This window comes from Sphaeramia orbicularis, chromosome 5 (assembly GCF_902148855.1).
Source record: "Sphaeramia orbicularis chromosome 5, fSphaOr1.1, whole genome shotgun sequence".
NCBI classification, from domain to species: domain Eukaryota; kingdom Metazoa; phylum Chordata; class Actinopteri; order Kurtiformes; family Apogonidae; genus Sphaeramia; species Sphaeramia orbicularis.
Window position 1 is genome coordinate 37971257 of NC_043961.1, and position 20908 is coordinate 37992164.

Genomic DNA, 20908 nt, shown 5'->3' on the forward strand with positions numbered 1-20908 from the left:
GGCCAAAAAATTATCCACTAGACGAAAAAAATTATCTACTACAAGAAAAAAAAGAGAACAGCCTAAAAAAATTATCCACTAGATGAAAAAAATTATCTACTACAAGAAAAAAAAGAGAACAGCCCAAAAAAATTATCCACGAGATGAAAAAAATTATCTACTACAAGAAAAAAAAAGAAGAGAGAAAAGCCCAAAAAAATTATCCACTATAAGAAAAAAAAGAGAACAGCCTAAAAAAATTATCCACTAGATGAAAAAAAAAAAATCCCCTATAAGAAAGAAAAGAGACCAGCCAAAAAAATTATCCACTAAAAGAAAAAAAAAGAGAACAGGCAAAAAAAATTATCTACTAGCCCAAAAAATTATTCACTATAAGAAAAAAAAAGAACAGGTGAAAAAAATTATCTACTATGAGAAAAAAAAAGAGAGCAGCCCAAAAAAATATCCACTATAAGAAAAAAAAAAACATCATCCACCTTTTCAATTACGGGGGCGCTGTTTACCCAAAAGGTGCCTTGCTTTAAAATTAAGACCACCACAAAAAAGAAAAGGATAGGCTGAAAAATTTTAAGGCTTTCGGCTAATGTGGCTAATGCTAAGGAAGTACCCCACCGGAAGTGGAGGTCGTGCGCTAAAAAATAAAGTTATTTTAAAATATAGATATTTACATTAATATAGTTTGCAAAGCAGTTAAATGATTAAATACGGTTCCAGTGTCTGCTCAAGGTTAGGCATGGGCGTTAAATGGTTAAGGTTAGGGTTAGGGTATGGTTGGGGTTAGTTTTCAGTGGTAAATGGCCCTTGTGTGCACTGTGTGAAGGTTCGTTGCTAAGCTAATGCTAACGCGAAAAGTTGACGGCAACTTTGTGAACTACCAGTGCGAGTAAACAATTGTGTGATTACGGTGTTGAATTGTTCAACTGCCTGACATCCAATATCATTTTGATGAATATTGAATATACAAGAAGTTCTAAAATTATTTTATTTTGAGAAGAGGAGCTTCCTGTGGAGCTCCACTGTCATGGCATCGCCCATTTGTTGAGAGACAGCGAGTGCATATTGCGGTGCCGTGGCACCACGGTTGATGCCGCGAGGTGCCGTGACGTACCGCGGTACCACGGCTCGGTGCCAACCACTTGCCGTGGCACTGCGGTGCCGCAGCTCGGTGCCAGGTACCCCAGCACGGCACCGCGTACCATGGCTCGGTACCACAGCTCAGCTCGTTGCCAGGTGCCGAGGCACTGCGGTACCACGGCACACAACTTTATCTCCACAAAATGTCCTTCTTGATCTAGTGTTAGTGAAGACACTCCGTTTGAGTTGAGGAGGAGAGGTCTACCTGCAAACAAATGGGCGATGCCATGATAGTGGAGCTCCACAGGAAGCTCCTCTTCTCCTCCTCTCAAAATAAAATAACACAAAGTTGCCGTCAACTTTTCGCGTTAGCATTAGCTTAGCAACGAACCTTCACACAGTGCACACAAGGGCCATTTACCTGGTCTCTTTTCTTTCTTATAGGGGATTTTTTTTTTTTCATCCTGTGGATAATTTTTTTTAGGCTGTTCTATTTTTTTTCTTACAGTGGATAATTTTTTTTGGGCTGTTCTCTTTTTTTTCTTGTAGTAGATAATTTTTTTCATCTAGTGGATAATTTTTTTAGGCTGTTCTCTTTTTTTTCTTATAGTGGATAATTTTTTTCATCTAGTGGATAATTTTTTTAGGCTGTTCTCTTTTTTTTTTCTTAGTGGATAATTTTTTTGGGATGTTCTCTTTTTTTTCTTGTAGTAGATAATTTTTTTCATCTAGTGGATAATTTTTTTAGGCTGTTCTCTTTTTTTTTTCTTATAGTGGATAATTTTTTTGGGCTGTTCTTTTTTTTCTTGTAGTAGATAATTTTTTTCATCTAGTGGATAATTTTTTTAGGCTGTTCTCTTTTTTTTTTTCTTGTAGTAGATAATTTTTTTCGTCTAGTGGATAATTTTTTGGCCTGTTGCACCTCTGGGCCACCGTACTGATGGGATGTTGTTGCCATTTTCTATTACCAAAAAAAAGTCATAGTTTGAAAATAGAAGAAAACTTTAAAAGTTGTCCAGCTTGAAAACTAATAAAAAGCCTCAAACTAAGTTTGAAGTTCTGCATGTTTTGAAAGGCTGAAAACAAATCTGTCAAATCTCTACAAGAATGATTTTGTATTTCTTTGTTTTTCCAAGTTTTAGATGAGACAGAAGTAGCACCAGCATCACCATGACTTTGAATGGGTCAAGCAAACAATTTTTTTTACAAGCGACATGTTTATAGGTAGAAAGGAAATGGTAATTCCCATGTTAAGAGTATTGTAATTGGTTTTACTGTTGCTTAAACAAACACTTGATCAAGTTGGCAGAAACATGGTGTATATGACAGAGATACTATGTGGGACTGCTTAGATCTCATCCCACGGTTTACACATATGCCATTGTCTGTTGAAGGTCTTATTGAAAAAGTCTCCTTTTTACACCAGTAAAGTTACATTTCTTCTTAGAAAATGGGATTTCCTGAAAAGAATTTCAAGTTTCTACAGATTCACAGATACACGGATACACATATTTAGAGACAGAGGTTTGTCTCTGTTCTCCTGATGCCTGTATTAGTTTGTTTCCTTGTTCAAATCCTTGTAGTGTGAAACGTGGCGCACGTATGTTGGGAAGATGTTCTGAGATGTTGAAATTTGATTTTCAAAGAGGAGAATCTTTATTTTGAGGATTTTGTGGAGGCACATTTTCAAACGTGTTGCAGTCCATCCTCAAAGCTGAGCTACTTCACATCACCTGCATTTCAGAAATCTTTCGACATGGTTGTATGTAGCCTGAAAGTTTAAACCCTGGGCAAAAAAAAAGTCAGTCGAGTTTGTGCTGCTTATTAGATTGACTAACCATCTCAGTGTATCTTCTCATTTCCATGTATCCTGGTTGGTAGGCATGTGAATCGTCACTGTCCTCACAATTCCATTCAATTTTGATTTTCCTGTCCATGATACTGAACATCACTTCCTCAGTTTTCTATATTATTGTAAATTGATACTTTTTCAGCAATTAATGCTAGTAGTCAGCTAAATCTGAACTCCCAGTTATTTAGAACAGTGATTGTCAACTGGTGGGTCGTGACCCAAAAGTGGGTTTTAAACCTGTTTTCAGTGGGTCGCAGGCCTTTGTCTGGGCAAAAAATAATGTTAAGAAACCAACCCTGTGCTTTATTTTTTAACTTGATCTTTTAACTATTTTTTATTGAGCTGAGCTCTGCCCGTTCACACTCCCCAACTGTAGGTGGCGGTAATGCGCTGTAATGCTAATTAATAGCAGGCATTTCATAACATAAAAAAAGACCCTGAAGTTTTTATTCATATCATGAAGAAACTCAGGTATGTCAAAGACTGCATCAGATATGGTTTTACCCACATGGACAACAAAAACCTGAGTGTGTTTAATTCTTGAATAAGTGACTGAATGCACTTTGGTTTTGGTTAAAATGTACCTAATTTAGTGTTTAAGGGAATATTTCCCTCTTCAGCATCACCATCTGCTGGTCAGTTTGGTTTATCATTAAACTTGTCTTCTGCGTTTTCATACTGTGATATTCTGTATTACCTCAGGTTCAAAACACCATATTTTTATTAAAAACATTTGAGAAGTTTAACTGTTATCAATTTGGATCGCAGCTTGTCATTGAGGGATGATAGTGGGTCCTGATAAATATAAACACCTGTGTTCAAGTGAACATTCTAAAACATTGTAGAACATGAACATTTTAAAAACATGACAAACCAGTACAGGGCATTACACATAGATTTGTAATCTGTGAAACTGCAGTTTGATTTCACATGTCAGCTCTAAGCCATTGTTCACACTGAAGGCAAAATTAGCTGGATTTCTGACCTTTTAACTAATTTGCAACTCAGATCTGTTTTTTTCCGTGACACAGCACAGAGTGAATAGCACAAATCACATGGAATCTGATCTTTCTAATTGTAATCTGGGCCAATTCTGTCTGTGGTCCAGAGTGAGATACAGATCTGATCTTTTTCAGTGCGACTGAGTCCATACAGTCAGATCTGAATTGATGTGATATTGTGTCATTGCAGATGGAGATTTTTCACAACTTTGCACTGGACGAAATCCTTCACATGCTATAAAGAAGTTCAAATGCAACATATACATGAATATTACAATAAAATCTAAAACATTTTGTAAGGGAGAGTCAAAAGGTTCTCAGACAAATGTAATGAAAAGTTTATTTATCAAAATAAAATTATTTTTCTACATAAGCTTCATTAAAGTCTAAACAATTTTGCAATTCAAGTTTCCATTTGTAGAGTCTGTCTTTGTAGAATTGCCGGACCTGAGCGCTATGCTTTTTGAAATGATAATATTTGTCTGAGAACTTTTTGAGTCCCTCATTGACATTAATAATTTCATTTATATCGCTGCATAAAAATCTTAATTACCTGATTGTTTCAATTGTATTTTATGGTTTATGTGCTTTAAAAAAAAATCTGCTTCAAAAACTGGCTGAAGATATCGGCCATTGGCTGACCAAATTTTGTCTATAGGCATTGACCTTAGAAAAACCCACCTAATTGAAACACTCAGATAATTAAGATTTTTATGCAGCAATATAAATGAAATTATTAATACATGTACACATAGTACTTGTAACATTCATTGACTTTCAAGTGCTGCCCACAAAGGTGCCCGATCAAATATCTTATAACATTTTTTCTATTGATCAAATATTGGCTTTCAAAAAAAAATTAAAGCTGGAATTGAAAAAAAATCAATATATCAGCCTGATATATTGGCCGGCCGCTATATCAGTCAAGATCTAGTGGACAGGAGTACATTTAATGAAGGAAATGATCTGTAGACATCTAACTGTCCTGGTTTTGTGGATGTGTTTCAGTTCAGGACTGTGATACTTCACATTGGAAACTGATATTGGCCACATTAAAAAAAAAAAATAATGTGAACAGCCAAACAAACAAGACATCAGATCTGAGCAAGCTAAAACAGGGAGCTTCACTTCCTGGACTAAACGTAAAAACCAAACCTACTCGTACAGCCCTCTGGAGTTGGTTGGAACAGAAGTGCATCAATCAAATGGAGGAGTTACCTGAATAGCTTTAAACAGACTCACTACTTTGACTTAAGTTTCTGGGTAGAGCACGGGGATAGGCTGTTAGTGTCAAGTGGCTTCAGCAGGCGCCCAAACCCTGGGCTCTTGGGGGCTGTGGAGCTTTGGCTGTGAAGGCCTCCATAGACTGGGTAATTCTTTGCATCCTCTGAGTTGGTCAGTAAAGTTAACAGCTCCTTGTCAGGTCATTTTAGCTGGGTTTGGTGTGTTTATGTTTTCAGGTGTTAGCTCAGGGTGAAAACTAACGTCGCGCTTCAGATTCACTGTATTCCCAATTTATGACAGCCTTGAGAGGCAGATTTTACAAACTGGGTATGTCTTGTATGGTCATTTTTCCCAGCATGTTAAAATAATATGCCCTGATGTCCACTTTCACTATCTCTACTTTATTTTTCCGCTGATGAGCCAAGTGTGGTTTTTAACACCTTTATACTTGAGGTGGACTTTTTTAGTGACAAAATCCACCTAAAATAATACCAGTGACAAAACAAAAGACATTAAACATTCTATTTATTAAACGGTACAATAGTTTCATACCTTCAAATGGCTGGAGCTGTGTGTCTAGACAACCTTAATAATATGCATTTGCACACACTGTCTGGCCTAATAACTGGGGCACTTTATTCTACAAATATTACTGGCATTCTGTTATCATATTGAAAGCAGTAACGTTATTAGCTTTCTGAAAATAAAAAGCTTGGCAGAGGAAGACAGAAATAAGGTTAGAGAAGCACTGAACAGTGTTGGAAGCAGGGGTTGTACAGCGTCAGGAAGAAAGGAGAGGGATAAACGGTTACCATGCTCACGTACTGGAGCAGTAGTGCAAAGAACAAACAAGAGTCATTTATTTCCACAGTTTATTTTAAAGGTGTGAAAGGCTAACTATGAATGTGGTGGATTTATTCAAGTCCGTCCTGCAAAATCTTCATTTAGTTTCATTAACATACAGTTTCTTAATAAAAGAAAATTTGGCAACACATATTCATTGTAATTCTAGTTTTTTTTTACTTGTTAATCTCTTTGGGTAATTTGTTCACATTCTGGATGAAGCCTATATAATGAATGTAAACATCACACATGCTGCTTCTCAGACTGCAGTCAGGATTGGTGGAGGGTCCACCAGAACTCAAAATATTTAACAGATCTGGCTTCAGTGTTTTACTAAATTAGAAACGCTATTATTTTGTTGTTTAGTCACTAATTTACATTCTCAAGAAGTCCAGTGTAAGAAGTTTTCTAAAGGCTTCAGACACAAAGCAAGACCTCTAACTTCAAGTATCCATTCATTATTCCTAGATCAGCAGTTTTTCAGCTTGACTGGAAATAGCTGAGAAAACTGTGGAGACCTGAATATTCAGCGTTTCAAATTTTGTGAGATGGGTAGACATCTGATTTGCAATTTTAATATTCACAAATTCTCTTTTTTTTAATGTTATAGCAGTGTGTTGTAAGATGATCTTTCTAAAATTGACTTCTAAATTAAAGAAGAAGCGTTATATCCTGTCTTTGAGATGGGCTGGTTATGTTCACATCAGCTACTGTTTTCACTCACATTGTCAGAGTGTTTCATCATGGGTTGTTAGCGTTACTGTGGTCAGGCTAATGAATTTTATTCTGTTTGGAGTAGGGATGTGGGGATGTATTGACTGCAAAATTGTTGCCCCATACCACTAATAAAAAACACATCTTGGCCGATAGATGATACTTGCACCGATGTTACGTTCATTGTCAATTTTTTTTTATTTACCTCCCCTTAAAAAAGACATCTTCATTATAAATATATAAATATTTAGCATTTTAAAGTCTTTCATGCCCTCTTCAGATTATATTAAGCTTTCAATCTAAAATGGAAATGAAAAGATGGTGATATTTTTTCAAAGTTTGCTTTGTTTTACTGTCAGTTTTGCCGTATGTGCATCATACAAAAAACTGAAATGACGAAACTCTAAGGCCCCATGGTGCAAAATTGACATAGTCGAAAAGAAAAAAAACAAAACTCAAAAGTAGAATAGAATATAACTATAAACAAAATATAACTATAAACAGCAGGGGGGTGAGGAGACAATAAAGGTGCAACAGTGAAGTTAAACAGATGAGTTACTGAGTTAAAATGACATATGCAATATGTGCAATATTGTATATTAGCCTATATCAGCAAAAATTGGCTGATACTGATGTCCAACTGATATACTGGTGAATCCGTAGTTGGTAGTGATTCTCTTCAGTTTGTCAAAATGGCTAGAAATGTAGTTCACTTTAAACTGCAGATTTTTGGCTAAAGTGCTTTGCTTCCACTCTGAAGACAGTGTCAGTGTTAAAAGGAATTCATGTATGGCTTCTCTGAGTTGGAATGTTGGGGAAGTCCTAGTTTATGTATCAATAAGTTAAACATTAGTGAAACCGTTACTCATTTTACTAGATAGATAGATAGATAGATAGATAGATAGATGGATAGCTAGATAGATAGCTTCATTGTCTGTCCTGAGTAAAAACAGAAATTCCTCTTTTGTCATGGCTGTAAGACAAAGTTTAAAATCCACACTCAGGATTAAAAACATCCAAACACAATCAAAAACAGTTCAACAGATAAAAAAGTAAAACCCCTAAAATAACTAAAAACACAGTGCAGTCTTTTCTGTGTTACGTTTTATCATCTTTATTGTCATGCGCATCATGTGATGTGTTATTAAATATATGCTGAATAATGAAAGCTGTGACAGAGTGAGTGCTCTTGTGCTGAATTGAAGTCCATTAGTGGTCACAGGTAGGTTTGAAAAGACTAAGGGAGTGATGCTGGACTCTGCTTGGAACTGGCATTGAAATGGCATTAAAGTCAGGTCATTTAAGAAAGAGTAGTTTTTACCCCTTGGCCAAGTTCAGGCTGAAGGGGTATTGTAATCATTTTGTTGTCTGTCTGTCCGTCTGTCCATTCTGGCCAAGGGGTATTAGTGCGCAGCATATGATTTTTTTCCTACAATGTTCTTGGTTTATTATGAGCCAGAAAAAACAAAGAAACCAAAAAAGCAAAAGACCGTTCATTACATGACAGTTGGAAATTGCATAGCTTTTGGCAATAATCACAATAAGACTCATCATCCAGATCCTTCAGCCCTAGTCCCAACCCTCTGGTTGGCTCTCCTGTCTTTTGTGGAAGTATTGCTATAACATACAGTGACACTACCTGTCAGAATACTCACTATGATGCCATGGTAAAAGATCACAAACTGCTGTGTGCTTTTGCTGCATTCCCTAAAGCCTTGCAGGAGGTGCTTTATCCAGAAAGGTTAAAGTGACTAAAGAGAACAGTATTTGTGTGCTTTTTGGTGGCACTAGTCTTCATGACAGGTGTCTGGGAAAAATTTGCTTTTCACACAATAATCAGACAGATTGTTTTCTTCATTTATAATTAACGTTTCGTATTGACAGCAGTGTTTAGTGTCACTCGCTTGAAGAAGGCCTGGTTTAAACTTTGTGTGCAGGTACTGCCGTTATCCTTTATGGTACAGTAGGACAGGTGCTGCTGCTGCTGAGTAAAGCAGCACAGATGCTGGTTTATCATCCATGTGTTAAGCAGTGGAAGGTTGTCACGTACTGAGTGTACAAAATATGAGGAGAGCAGTGTTTTTGTGTGAAGCGCAGTGAAGCTGACCTGCTTGTGATGACATGTTTTTTTTATTTAAACATTCCTCAGTATGTGTTTAATGAATCTGTTAGAAGAAGTTTCTGCACAACAGCACAGCACACATTATTGATTAGTTGTGCATTTAAGTGCATCCAACCTTTTATCCTATGTGTGCCTGCAGTTCTTCATGTGACCAGTTACTGTAATGTGTTTGTCAGAAAAAGCAGTCATTAACATCTAAATAAAGCTCCAATATGGATTTAAATCTAATTACTGTAAACAGCAGCTCCATCCTCACATGAATCACTGTGACTTCAGAGCTGTGTATGCACTTCATAGTAAAAGCTCCAATTAATTATTTTGCTGGAAGGCTTTTACCGTGAAGATGCAGGAGGAAATGATGAGTTGGCATGAACTGCTTTTAAACGGTGCGCACATACCTGTTTTCTGACAACAGCTGTCTGCTGCTGTCTTCACCGAGCAGTAAGTAGTTTATGTGTTCATGGGCATACATGTTTGGTTTGTTAAAGTTGCTAAAAAGAAAGACATATGACTGTCTGCCTAGATAGCATTAGAATGGGATGGAAGTGGAAATCTGCCCATGTGCAACAGAAGAGGCTAAAACAGCTCAAAATGAAACTTTGGGCTGACTTCTCACATGAAACGCTGAAGTCAGAGTAGCTTTTTTCTGTTTGTTCTCTTCCAGATGCCAATTAAATGACTGAAAATAATACATGAATTACCATTTACTGAATAAAATGGGTTCAATCAAATGCATGAAGACCCTTCACTGATTACTGTTTTACCAGCGTTGGCCCAAAAAAAATGACTATATAATAATGAGTGGACTGTAATATAATAAGGAAATTGGTTTATTTTAGTCATTTTAAAGCCAGGAATTACAGGCTTCACTTCTGTCTTTAGTTTTAAATTTATGCTTAATTTTGTTGCTTTTTTTTCTTTTGAAGTAATGGCAAAGTTTAATGATACTTTCATCTTATTTCAGTAAGTTCCATCCATGTATTATGAACTATCAATACAATTAATGCACATTTTGTGAACGATCAAAAGTGTCAAGTGAAAAGTAGAAATAAATTACAATAAAATGACACAGTATTATTATTATTATTATTATTATTACACCCGGGTGGAGGTATATAGATATAACAGAAATTCTGTCCGCCAATCCGAGAATTTTGTCCAACTGATTTCTCGAAGACTAACTACTGTTTGATGACTGAATTAAAATTTTAGTTTTTTTACTCTTTTTAAAAAATTTTTTTTTGCAAATTTTAAGTTAGAAAATTTGTACATCTGATTTTTCTTTTTGGACACTATTCTGTATCAGTGTGATAGTGGAAATTCATAAATTGTGGAATTTTTTTTTTTTGCCTAAATGAAATCTGACAGGACAAACACTGTGCAGGTGTTTTTCTGTTTCTGCTGAACGTAGAATGACAGAAGGTTTCAATGCACTCACCTCAAATCTAAGATTATGGTGCAAGTTTGTATGTGGGATTTGTGACCGCACATGTTGGTATGAGCCAGGATCTGGTGCGCTACTTTTACAAGAGCAATATGAATATTTAAAGCTGAGCACTGTACACACTAAAAATAGACATTTAGAAAGGTCAGCATGTCCAGGACTTAAAAGTTTTCAAATGAAATTATATTTTTTACTCAGAAATACTGGATTTTTATTTCCATTTCTTTTGAACTATTTTTAACTTGATATTTCAATAACTATCGAATACAAATATTCCACATATATTCTTTAGTCTTAAAACATGTCTGTAGGGAATTTTAAAATGCTTGCATGGAAAAACTTGTTTTCACCAGCTGTGAAATATATTTACAATATAAAACATCTGATCAGTCAGATATATAACAAAACAAGTAGGTCTGACTTTTAGGCTTGCAATTAGATGTTGTTTTCAGTACTGGGGCTGGATTTGGTTGATGTTGGTGGAGCTACATTGATTAATCAATGAATTGCCAACTATCAATTGAATTGGCAATTGTTTTGATAATTAATAGTCACTTTGATTAGTTAGAGAATTAGCAATAGGAGAATGACTGAAATGTTTGATTGCAGCTTCTGAATGTGAAGATTTTCTGGTTCCTTTCTTCTGTGACACTAAACTAATATTCATTTATCTTCTCAACTGAAGAGTCTGAATCTGGGGAGTTGGAGCTTATCCCAACTACCTATGGGTGGAGGTGGGGTTCACCCTGGACATGTCGCCAGTTCATTGCAGGGCCGACATATAGAGACAACCAATCAATCACTCTCACTCTCACACCTGTGAGCAATTTAGATGAACCAATTAACCTATTAGTGCATGTCTTTGGATGGTGGGAGAAAGCAGGAACCCATGCAAACACTAAAAGGGTCCTACCATGTCAACTGGTGTTGGAATAGAACCTAGGAGGCGACAGTGTTATCCACCTCACCACCGTGTCGCCCAGTAAACTCGTATATCTTGATCAAATAAGACATTGAACAAGGACATTATCTAGGGTATTAAGAAACATTTCTCACATTTTTCTGACATTTTGTAGACCAACCATTTAATCATTTAATCAAGAAAATAGTTGACAAATTTCTGGACAATGAAATGAACTGTTAGTAGCAGCCCCAGTGGATATCAGTCCAGTCTTTTTACCTCCATGTTTGTGTCCCTTCTGGAAACTTGTCATGTCACCTCATGTTATCCCTAAATCAGTCTTTCTCAAATGGGGGTGTGTGTACCCTCAGGGGTACTTCGATGAAGCTCAGGGGGTACTTGAATTTTTTGGGGAAAAATACATTAAATAAGTCATGTACGAATACAAAAGAAATAATGAAAATTAATGCTGAAATTAATGCTTAGTAACATTTGTATTTTATGATATTCGAGATGAGTTTGAGTAATTCAGTAATTATTTTTTGTTGATCAAAGGTACATTTGTTCATTAATGACCAATTAATTTATTTTTCTTACCAGTAAAAGAGGGCACTTTTCCGTTTATATTTTGCAAAATTTTGTTTTTATTGATTTGTTATTTTTAATATATTAAACTTAAATATATGTTGTTTGTTTACAGAGTTTTGAAAATAAAAACAGACACTTGTCACAGGAACAAATTTTGCCAGATTTTTTCAGTCAGAAATGCTGAAGTGAGAATTGGAAGTACTTGACTGAAAAACTAAATTTCAGGGGGTACTCCACTGTAAAAAGTTTGAGAACCACTTTCCTAAATGTAGCAAAGCATGAGCTGGAAAAATAGATTTATTTCAACCAGATGGCTATTTGATTGTTTACATTATTATAGTATATATTACAAATTATTTTATTTTGCAATTGAATGGATGATCAAATGTTTATATCACATTAATAATAATTCCTTTCGATAGGTCCAGTCATTTCTTATTTTTTCCGTTTTTTCCAGTATTCGTTGGTTATTTCTGTCTATGGAAACCCAGCTCATAAGAAACTGCAGCCAAATAAGTTAGATAATATCTGAAAAAATGGAAGATGTCCTAGTTCCTCTAGAAAAGAATGTTTGGAATGAGGCTCCACCTACAGTCACGGATAGTTCATAAACATACATACATGTGTATACCCACATGTTAGTAGTAGCCATGTTGCACCTGTACTCTTCCTGTGGAAATTTCCATTGCACTAGTGGAACTGCACTGTGATGTGTAGATTTGGTGAAAAGCAGAAGAAGCCATCAAATGGGACTGTAACAGATATGAACACAACGCCATACAGGGATGCACCCTCTTCTGCCTCCTTTATGGATGAATGCTGAAGACATTAGTAGTTTAAGGTTACTAGTGTAAATGTTAACAGAACAACTGTCTGGACAAATAGCTGCATGTTTTATTCACCAGGTTTATTTATTATTCTGACTTTTATTAAAGGTGAACACTGTTCACAGCACAGAACAATATAAAGAAAATAGCACTCTTATTTATTTATTTATTTATTTATTTATTTATTTTTACTTATACAGCTTTATATGTACAGTTTATGGACACAGTGACACGGTGATGCAGTGGTTAGCACTTGTGCCTCACAGCAAGAGGGTCCTGGGTTCAATTCTAGCACCAGTCGATGGGGGTGGGACCTCTCTGTGTGGAGTTTGCATGTTCTCCCTGTGTCTGCGTGGGTTCTCTCCTGGTACTCCGGCTTCCTCCCACCATCCAAAGACATGCACTGACAGGTTAATTGGTTAATCTAAATCATCCATAGGTGTGAATGTGACAGTGATTGTCTCTATATGTTCAGTCTGTGATGAACTGGTCACATGTCCAGGGTGTACCCTGCCTTCACCCATAAGTAGCTGGGATAGGCTCCAAGTGACCCCCGTGACCCTAGTGAGGATAAAGTGGGTTCAGAAAAGGAATGAATGAATGAATGTACGGTTTAATAGTGATGCTAAATGGACACATGTGTTCCCTTATTCACATTTTAATCTTTGTGCCCCGCACATTGTCATCTCTATAAAATCTGGACAGTGTCCTGCTTGCTTTTTATGTTGTTGCTGTAAAACTTATACTTTTTAGCTTTGTAGTTTCTCTCTTTAAAAACACAGCTTGTTTTTAGTTTGCGTCTGGTCGACAAACTTGACATTAATCCTGTCAAACCCCGTTGTACAGAACCTCTACCCTTCATAAGGAGAGAACATGCCCTGAGAGATAGAGATTAGGCAGTGAAAATTACACCATTTGTTTTAACTATGCCCGTTCGTACTACCTGCTTAATGTTAGCTCAATTTGTTCAGTTTTCAATTATTTATTTATTTTCTAATTTCTTTCAGGCTCTTAAGTATCAATTTAGTACTCAATGTAGCAATTATGTAAAGACTGAGATAGTAATAAGGAACAGTGTAATGCTTGCAAGTTATAACCATGCAGTCATACTATAGTCATGTTGAACATAGGCATTTAATTTTTGTTGATAAGTCAGTGTTATAAAAAAAAATCTTTTTCATGTAAAAATATTTTAAATAAGTTGTTATACTAATACAACAAACCCTTTTGTCCTGGAGTAGACACTGGGACACGCTTGGCACTGAGGGACACTGTGTTCACACCTCAGACTGTGTTTGACCAGTAGAAGAACCATGACATCATCCATTGATTTCTGAGCTGCTGTTTTAAGGCCAGTAGTTTGCTATTTGGCTGTCGCCATATTGGGTTATTGTGACCAGAAATGACCATATTTAGACAAAAGAATGTGTCTGTGGAGTGAATGAATAATGGCTCAACTGTAAAGTACTTTGAGTGCCTTGAAAAAACACTACATAAATCCAATCCATTATTATTATAAAAGGGGTGGGGCTACAGGAACACGACGGGTCAGAGCCATCTGTGAGGGTTAATGGGTAAGCTGATAGTGCACCTGAGTATGTTGTTTCTATCATCCACACTAACAGATATTTCTTCTAAACCGAAAAGTATGTGGATCTAAAAAAAAATTACCTGTCTACATTACCTTTGTTTTACAAAGTGACTCTGCCCACACAACCATGCATAAACAACCACAAACTAGTCCAAATAGTCAGACGAACCTTAGTTTGTGTTGGACAGGAATTCCGTCCGTCTGCCCGAGATTTTTGTCCATCCCATTTTTCTTTCAGTTTTTTTATTTATTTATATATTTATTTTTGTACAAATTTGTGAAAATTTCAACTTACAATTTTTGTCCAACTTATTTCTTGGACACTGTTCACCTGATTTTTTCAAATTGGACACACATGTTCATTATCACTAGGAGAGGTGCAATACACAGTTTGATGGCTGAATTTTCAATTTTTTTTTTCTAAAATGTCACCTCAGACAGTTTGTCCAACTGATTTCACAGACACTATTCACCCAATTCTTTTCAAGTTACACACAAATGTACTTCACATATGGGCATTTGTTTTTACTCATTTTTGAAAAGTTTTTAAAAAGATTGAAGGTTTAGGCTTAAAATGAATCCCTGGGTAGGCAAAGTATCACTGAGCCGGAGGGGCAAAGTGTTGTGTGACCGGGCGGGGGTATTAGTGGGCTCTGCTTACTTTTCGACTTGTTCTTTACATCATGTGTATTGGTCCATAACACTGGTCCAGTCAGTCTCCCAAAGGTGTCCCTGCTGACCTAGATCTGCTGCAGGTCATACACTGATTTATACACCTGGATCTGACATCAAAGTTTTCCAATCTCTCTGATGACAAGGAAATTGCAACATTGCATGTTAAGATTCTCATTAGAAAGGGATACATAAAAATCTAGACTTTGGAAAGTGTTTTCAGTTTGGAAAGAATCACAGTTTTTGCAGCCTAAATACTATGTGTGAATGAAAGGCCCACTTGAGGGCTGGAGAAAAATATTATTGGTGTTGCAAAATATCAGTGTGAATGTGGATGGAGTAGGTAAAATGGGAAACTTCAGCAAGCACTGGAAAAAAGGTCATTTTACAATCTGGGTAGTGGAACGTATTAACTCCAACTTCAGGGGAGCTCTCTGTCAGGAAAAATACATCTGATTAAAGGTGCCCTGCCACACATATTTCATTACTTTTGTAGTAATGTCTGAAGTTCTACCATGGACTCTGTAACATTTTTTTGTGGAAAAAATGCCTTGGTTACCAAATTTCAAGCCATTCTAAGGTGGTATAGAAAGTCTGCTTGAAGACTCAGCTCAATTTTTGCCAGTTCTTATGAATATTCAACTTGCTAATCTGCTTGACTCTGATTGGCTAACAGCTAGCCAATGAGAGCCTGGTTTTTCAGAAGACTGCCGCGATGGTACTGCTCCAGGCTTCAACAGCAACCTTGCTGCAAAGCATCTGCTGAACTTACTGAAGTTGATGATGTCACTCTTTATAATGTGAGGAACAGAGAGTTAATTTCAAATTATAGTGTTGTGGCATTATTCCAAAAATAAACTGAAGCCTTTTGATCCTCAACTCTGGGTTCTTGGGTAACGTGCATTTTTGAAGTTCTGTTCGAGCATATAGTGCACAAGAATTTTGACATTCCGCCATTCTTTCTGTATACGAAAACTGCCACTGAGCTAGACGAATTCTGTGGGCGTGGTCTCACTGGGCGAGCTCATGAATAGTAATGAGCTCAGGCAACAACACGTCACATAGACCAGCTTCTCTAATTGGCCTGATTTGTCTGCTTATTTCTTTTCAGTGGCAATAGCAGACAGAGGGGGTAGCGGTTCATTTTCACATTGACTACATAACGCAAACACCTATGGACCTAACATATTTCAAAAAATACAAGTAAAAAAAATGGTTTTGTGTGGCAGGGCACCTTTAAATAAACAGAATCTCAGAAAATCAGACTGCAGATGAGTGAGCTGTTAGTCATATCTGTCAGTCAGGGTCAAACCCAGATGACGTCAAAGCTCAACTCAACCTGCTCTTCTATTAATGGAGGAGCAATTTAAAGATGGGCCAGATCATTTATCAGAGAATCCAAGTCAAATGAATGACACCAGGGTTTTGTGGAACAGCATCTAGTGGCCATCAGTTGTATTACACTTCAAAATACATTCAGTGACTTCATTTGGGAGCTGAGGTTCCCTAACCCTTGATTCAGTCTGACACTTGACATTCAGAGAGGGGTCACTTCTTACAAAGTCTACTGTTTAGAACCCAAAATGTTTGTTGAATATAGGTCACATGCCTCTGGGTTCAGATGGGAACAGGAAAACATTTGACTTAGTTCAGGTTTGTGCTTCTCACTAAGTAGAAAATATCAGGTCTATGTCACATGGAGGGAGGTGCCAACACAGATTGGACATTAGAACAGAAGTTCAACTACTCCTCTCAACATTTTGAGATCAACATTGACGATCTAGATTGTTTTCCAACCTGATTGAATTTATATTTTAGTTTGTTTTTAAAGAAATTGGATTTTTGTTGTCATTAATCTTAACAGATTATTTCTTGAATGCATTTGGAAAGCAAACATTTATTGTGTCTTTTGCCACAAGTCACATTTATAAAAAAATGTTGACTTACCTTTCACACTACCTGTAATTACTAAAAATTAAAAGGCTGCAGGCATTTAATAAAGTTGCCTAGTGTCTCATAAAAAAGCAGCAAATCTGTCACTGAGAATGAAGCTTTGACTGACTGATGCTGAGATGGACTGTTTTATCTTGATTCAGATAAACTGGTCTCCAATAGTGGTTGGTGTTTATATTAATGTTACTGGAACTGCTGACTTTTAGGGAGAATATTTGCTAAAATATTAAAACCACACCTTGAGCTATCGAGATGTTTGATAGTTCAGTTTTAGACTTATTGGTTTATTCCTCCAAGTTTGATGATTATCCAGTAGTCCAGATGAGGTTCTTATGTACTCATTTGAATTTTTATAACTTTGACTTGGATATTTGACCTCAGTACTGTACTGGTCTTTGAAAATCCATGATTGGTTGACCTCTAATTCTGCTTTAATAAGTCTCCAACTAACTATGAGTAACAGTGGATTCTTCCTCTGTGGTTCAGAAGTGTGACCCAAATTACTGACCTCTACCTGAAACTTTTTCCATTCCTCTGCAGTAAAGCCTATTGTTGAGTTAAATTTAGATGCAGTGTATCATGGAAAGTCAGACTGAGCTGAATTTTACTTTATGCATTTTTTTTGTCTAACGTAATGTTGGTGGTATTTTCATTTGAGGTACAAAATTGACTGCATAGAAGAAGTTTTCAGTGGTAAAGCTGTGGAACTGGAGCTGGAGCTGTGGAGTTGCTGTAAGGCTGTTCTTCAGAACTCTGCTGGATCTTCACAAACTCTTGACCATTTGTACTCTGTGATATCAGTACTGGAGATGCACTATTCTTATACTCCTGTCTGCCCCATAGGTATATAGGGGGTATATAGTATATTCCAGGAATTCTGTCCGTCTTTCCACCTGTCCGTCCGACATTGTTGTCCAACTGATTTCTCGACCACTATTTTCCCGATTCTTTTCATTCTTTTCAGTTTGACACATTTTTAGCTCTATGAGAGGCACAGTGCAAAGGTAGATGACTCAATTTCAATTCATGGACTTTTCACAAGTTTTGGAAAATTTTAACTTTGTGCAACTGTTTTTTTTTTTTTTTCCCAAGACTATTCAACCAATTATTTTCAAATTCGACACACATTGGTGCAGTGCACAGTTTAATGGCTAAATTACATTTTTGGAATTTTTGAAAATTTGAAATGAGAAAAATTGGCCAACTGGTTATTATACCCCCACCCTATAGGGGGGATGGTTATATAGTACAGGGTGTCCCAAAAAATGTATACACACTTTAAATAATGGTAAAGTAGGTGTTTATTAAAATTCATTTAATTTTCAAAATGTAATAGAATTTACAAATATCATTTTATTGTTTTGTCACCGCCTGTTCTCAAACTGACGTCCATTCTGGTCCAGACACTACTGACAACGCCAAGCAATGGAATCGCACACATTACAAAACAAATCTCTTGGTATTTGCATGCATTCATGTTCAATGGCTGGTCTCAATTCAGCGACTGTTGCAGGTCTCATAGCGGAGACTTTGTCTTGTAGGTATCCCCATAAAAAAGTCAGTGGTGTGAGGTCTGGTGAACTTGCCGAACAGGTGGATTGGACAGAGGGGTTTCGTTGAATACCCTCCCTGTTCACCAGACCTCACACCACTAGACTTTTTCACTTGTTAAACTTACTACATTTATTCAGGGTTTAGACTGTTAACTCTACCTTGTTCTCTATTTCATCTTGTTTTGCGTTTTTGCATCGACAGACACTAATGTGAAACCCCTGTAAGGTGTTTGCCTCACAGAACACTCCTGTATTGACGTATTTTAGAGTGCTCTACTCTGACTTACAGGAATTGGTCTGTTGCAATAAACCTGCCACTGTCCAACCATCACACTACCCATTATATACCCATTTTACTATCTTTGTGTTACTGTTTTTAAAGTTCCTCTGACTGTGTGAAATCCTGTAGTTCCAACTACACAGAAAATGGCAGGTTTTGATGAAATTTTGATCATCCAACAAGGCATGTTTTACTTATTTGTCTGTAGTGTGTTTTGTTGGGGGTGGGCCAATTCCATGCCATTGTATGCTGAGTTCATGTGTTCATGTCTTGTCACTTCTTGATAAATCATTGATTTTTTTTTTTCTTGTTTTGTTTTACCTTTTATGAACTTGTTTATTGATGTGTCGTGTATGTTTTCATCTTATACTGCTGTTTGCACTGTTTTTGTCCTGTGTCTTTTTTGTGTCTAGTTGTTCTGGTTTCAGTGTATTTTGTGTTTTATTCATAATTTGATACCACAAATAACCATCTGGTTGTGTCAACTTTCATTAACAACTAGAAATTATTCTTTAAATGATAATGAAAATTTTGGACATTTTGCCCAACTCTACTACCAGCTTGCAAAACAATAACTTTAATTACTTTTTAGTCAAATAAATGTAATTTTGGTAAAAATATCTTTGGCAAATGAGTAGTGATTGTTACTGAATCCTGATACCAAATGTGCCCCAGGGCCACATTATTAAAGACTGGAGTATGAAAAAGGTATGACGTTATTAATTTCCCCAATGGTACTGGAGAAAGAAAAATAGTTCTCATACGTGTAACCGCAGCTTAAAATTAGTTTGGCTAATATCTCTGAGTAAGGGTCCTTGAGTGTCGGGTCAGCTTTCTGTCACACACTGCAGTTCTGAGCAGCTCACACACTCAGACGACCTAGTCACAGCAGCCAGTGTTCACCAGACAACTACACGGGAAAATGGACACTTCACTCGAGGACACGGACCAGCAGGTCTTTTACATATTGGTGCACAAACATTACTGATCTGTCACCAAACCTAGCTGTCTAGTTTGGTGTTTAGCTCATTGTTTATCTGCCCTTTTTGTTATGTACCACTATGTTAGCAACCCGCTGCCCTAATACAACTCCGAGTTAATGATTTAAAGTGTCCAGTAACAGCTGATTGTTTTACTGTGGGTCCGTTCATAAATATGGGAAATGGTCGGACTGCATGGACTGCACCACCCTGTGCCCCCATAGTATTATAAGTAGGACGGAAAGTGACGCACGCACGCATCCCCCAGCTGAACTGTGCGCATGTGGCAGAGTACCCCCCACACACACTGACGAAACGCATGCGTGTGCACCCCCCCATTACACACCGCCGCATCAACAAATGAATTCCACAGGAAACACTGACTGTATCCAATGGTTCAATAAATCAATAATTAAGGAATATGACATGTTTTTTTCATGAAGCATATAAACAGTATTTAGCTTTTATTCTTATAGACCATATTGAAAAAGAAATTCAGGTTCTCAGGAAAATCGCCGCTTATCAGTTAATTGTTAATCGATCGATAAGATCAACCAACTATTGATTAATAAATTAATCGATAATTTGCATCCCTAGTATCGATAAGAGTTGTTGTGTCAGTAAAGTCTGAACGATACCCTTCCTTATTGTTAAGTGTTGGTATGTTTGTAATATTCCTTCATCGGCCTCTGATTTGCTCTGACCCTGATGTTCTTTACTGAATGCAATGGGGGGAAGTATAAGAAAAATACAATAAAAATAAAGAAATAAATGTGTGCATGCGTGTTACTTTTCCCTTCTTGAGCAACAACCTTAAAACATATTGGAAATGAAGAGAACTATTGATTTTATACTGGAGATGGCGTCATCTGACTCATCTGATACCATGCAGCAAAAAGGCCAAAATATCCCTGTAGCAAACAATGGGGCGTCCACTGTCCGTGGCTCAGATATAAGACAAGGTATGGGGGGGGGGGCAGTGGAAAGTGGATAGTGGTCAATTATTGTGAAAAGACTTTGCAGCTGCTGTTTACACTTGATGTATAATAGATTTCACTCTTTGTATATTACTGCTTTTAAAATGAGCTAAATAAGCACTATGTCATAAAAATCAGTATTTAAGTATGTTATCTTGATTTATCTTGTTTTGTTTTCATTTTGTTTATATGTTATGTAGTTTTCACCTTGTTTTCATCATGTTTTTTGTTTTGTTTTGTTTTTTTTTGCAAAATTTATTTAGCAATTTTTGTCTGTCCTGTCTTGTAGGTTATTTTCATCATGTCTTATTA

General features: G+C 36.6%; 1 protein-coding gene across 1 annotated transcript in view; it reads left to right on the forward strand.

Annotated features, from left to right (window-relative positions):
• The window catches only part of chd6 (chromodomain helicase DNA binding protein 6), a 189323-nt gene that overhangs the window by 24676 nt on the left and 143739 nt on the right, over positions 1 to 20908 (forward strand). The window lies entirely within an intron of this gene.